A 4322-nucleotide genomic window follows, 5' to 3' on the forward strand; every position below is an offset into this window, starting at 1 on the left:
TAATTATTTATTTTCGTTGTTGACTTTTGTATTAAGATAGGTACAAACGGCGACGCTCTTAACTGTCCATCGGTAGACCTTATGCCTTTTGTAATAAGGTTTACGAACTGTCAGTTAACAGTGTGGTGGTGTGCGATGGTAAGTATGCGGTTTGTAGACATAGACCAAATTAAAACTAGGAGTTTTATTATTAAAGATATAAGAAATCGTCTATTTTACCTACTCGAAGTGAACTACTTATATCTAAAATTATCCCTTCATTAGTTATATATAGGTCTTGTAACATATTTTTTACAAGTAAACACGCTTATTATATTTTACTTATAACTAATTTTTAAAGCTCTATTGATAATAAGGCTTTAAAAACATCTAATAGAATGCAGGTACTACGCTTATACTTTTGTAAGCCAGTAAGTGATGCTTACTTAAAACTTATCGGGAAATCAAAAAACTCATAATTACCTATATTAAAATATTTAAATTTACTATTCCATCTCATACGTTCAATAAGGCCCGGGACCGGGCCTTGTCACCTGCACTGACAGAGGGCCTTTTTAGCCCCACATAATATTAAAGAACTGTGTCCCGGATAGTATGGGTTCTGGGCCATGACCATGACGCGTCCCGAAGTAACTTATACAGGGCGTAATCGTTAAGTGTAGCCAGGCTATAATTTCGTAAATATAACAGATATCAGAAAACTTCAAATTGTTATCGAAAGTGCGTTACCCAATGAGTAAAATTACATTAAGGGGTCATCCATTAATTACGTCACACGTTTGGGGGGGGAAGGGGGTCAAGAAAATGTGACATGTTGTGACATGGGGAGGGGGAGTCACAAACACTGTGACGTCACTTTAACTTCATCACTATTCATCAGTAACCGAAAATTAATCTATATTTTTTTATTCGCAGTACATTTAAATAATGAGGTTTTGGAAGTATGTAGGTAATTTTCGTTCCTAATTGGTTTTGTGTTATAAAATTATATATATTTATTTTACCAAAAATATTTTTTTTTTAAATAATGCCGAGTTAGTACTGCCCATTTCGTTGAAAACAAAATTACCTAAAATGTGACGTCACACCAGGTGGGGAGGGAGTTGCAAAATGTGACCAAGTGTGACAAGGAGGGGGGGAGGGGTCAAAAAACCTAGAAATTAATTTGACGTAATTAATGGATGATTCCTAATAACTTTTTTAAATAAAAGCAGAAATATCCCAAACATTAACGTCAAACCCTCCCATACATTTAGTACGACGACTCACCCCTCACTGTAATAAAATAATAAAACTACCGTTTATGAAATAATAGATTTATTATTTCATCGCAAATAATGAATCTCAAGCAGTTTTATCTCTTACGACACCAACGTTCTTTGAAGGGTGAGTCGTCATAATCATAAATCATTTAATCATAAATCATTTATGTTGCTTAAAACATGGTACAATAGATGGTCAACAATTATAAGTGAAGCACACATTTCACCAGTAGCTGGCATGCAAAATTTATACCTACAATTATCGTATCGTCGTACTACATGTATGGGAGGGTTTGTGAGTTAATGTCTTAGAGTAGAGTTAATGTCTGGGATATTTCTGTTTTTATTTAAAAAAAGTTATTAATGTAATTTTACTCATTGGGTAACGCACTTTTGATATCAATTTGAAGTTTTCTGATATCTGTTATATTTACGGAATTATAGCCTGGCTACACTTAACGATTACACCCTGTATATCATTAGATAGTTCATAGCCTATATCTATCGAATATATCGTTCTTATGAGCGTATTTGGTGGGCATACCTTATAAGTTTCAGTACAGGAAAAAGTACATATGAGCTGTACTTTTAATTGTTAGTACAATCGGTATCAAATAGATAGTGACGGCCAAAGTGACCAAATATAGCTATAGGATCTAAATGTGAACGAATAGGGTTAGGTGAGGCATATAAGGCCCACCTTTATTTTAACTGAAATAGTTTTATAAATAATCAGGATATTATTACCAATTCAATTCAATATAGATTTCTCATTTGTTCATGTTTCTTCATATACCAAAATAGTTATAATAATATTCCGGCGCTTTTGAAAAATACACGTTTTATAAAAAAACCATACCATGTTGGTTCGGAGCCGGGCCTTGTTACTTGCACTGTCAGTGTCAGTGTCTGAGTCATAGTACAAGTTCAAGAATAACAGAGAATATTACCGGGCCTTATTACCTTTTATCATGAATTAATTTCATCTTTAATTTAAATGGTCTAGTAAAATAAGGCCTACATGAGTCATGGAAAAACAAATTGTATTTTATTTAGAAAGTACCTATATGTTGTTCATAATCTTCAGTAAGCTGACCTCTAAGAGTCTATCTATTATAATAATTAATGTAGATTGACAGTTTACTTGGCAAATTGTACTTTTACCTTTAGGTTTTATGTCGGAAATATCTCACCCAATTTGTAATTAATGATGTTTACTGATTGTTAATCTTAAATATACCTACTTAATATTATGAAGGGCACTTATATTATTTTAGCGGACCGAACGGATGTATATTATTGTGGACCACTTTTTTATTTAAATAATTAAATTGTAATTCATTTCAAAAAAGGTTATTACAATTAGGGATATAAGTAGATACCTCACCTATCTTATTACAAAGCATTACAAAAATGTCCAAAGGCCAAAGCCACGCTGATAAGCCATAAGACCTTAAAACCTATAAACGACCTCATAAACATAAACGTTCACTGAAAAAAACCAAAGGCATTTCTCATAATTTTATTTCGTTACTGAGTTATCGTTTTGCACCGAATATCAATGAAATAAAAGCACGTTGTTGTTTGATAGATACATTTATATAAACATCGTCACATGAAACCAATATAGGTACTCGTAAAACAGACCACTGCTGGTATTGGCTTTAAATATCGTTCTTTCAACTGATAATATAGCCACAAAAACTCGCTGAGACTGCAGGTCGAGTCTTGATTTCAATTTCTTGATGATATATCATTGAATTAACTTTCAGAGCTCGTGATAGCTCTTAGAATAGCAACAGAACTAGTTGAAACTAAGAATTTTATTGCTGAAATTATGTGAACAACATTGCTCCGTCTTCATAAATAAAATTTTAATAATTTATATTGCTTAGGCTAAAATGTGAAGAATTTTGTTGATAAATTGTTTATCTAATATATTGACATTATGTCATATATGTTTTTAAAATGACGTAACATGAATACCAGCACAATGAAAATTTATTCCAATAAGAAATAACAAATCTTCAAACTTTTTTCATTTTAAGTGAATTAGGAAGAAGCTAATTACACTGATTTGGTTGTATTCATATATTTTATTAAATAATTTGTTATATTTTTTAAGTATTATGACTTGTGAATAAAAAGATGTCGAAATTTTTATGACTCTAGATCTCCGTGTGACGTTATTTATTTACCCTATTTATTTTGAACACAGTTTTTCACTGGTATCATCATTCGTATACGGATATGAATTTCAAACTGTCAAACTGGGAGATCCTGGTACGCGTCCGCTTTGAACCAAGCCCAGCGGGCATCTGATTGAAAGGAGAATTTGACAGATATGGCGGATGTATGGAAATTTTACGAAAGTTTACGTTTACGATTGAATTTCTCTGTAGCCTTTAAGAGGAAAAATAGGAAAAGCCTGATTCGTTGTAGTCCAGTTATCTGGCTTTCGAAATCACTCGATTTTATAGCATGAGCATCGATTTTTTTATACAAATTTTACTAAACGCTGACACTCGTTCATCTCGTTTTAGGTACAACTTTGCATAAGTGTATTTATTATATTGTAAAATATTTCAGATTTTCAAGGGTGATTCGTTGTAAACACACTCTTTGGGATAATAATGACATTTATTATAATTTTTTTTATCAAGAGATGTGAACGTTAGCGACTAAACGGTGACTGCCTTTTTCGCTGATTTTGCTCGATGCAGTCTTAAGTATGTAATAGAATTTTAGTTTTGTGTTATTTTATGTTGTATTATTAGTTATTATTTGTGCTAATAAACATTTCTTTATTTTAAACGTTAAACTTCTATGAAATTGTGACGTATAAGATTCAGATTCAGATTTATTTATTTCTCAATAGCGATACAAAATTTTCATTAATACAAACAAAAATATGCAAACACAGTGAGATAGTGAGTGTGTAGTGTAAGTAAATAACACTAGCACTACGTGTGCTATCAAAATCTCTGCAGACTTGTCTTGGTCTAATTCTAGCTAAATCTAAATCTCAGTAGGTCGATTGTAATTTACCAATTTGTTGTG

Source organism: Cydia fagiglandana, chromosome 23 (genome assembly GCF_963556715.1).
Source record: "Cydia fagiglandana chromosome 23, ilCydFagi1.1, whole genome shotgun sequence".
Classification (NCBI taxonomy): Eukaryota; Metazoa; Arthropoda; class Insecta; order Lepidoptera; family Tortricidae; genus Cydia; species Cydia fagiglandana.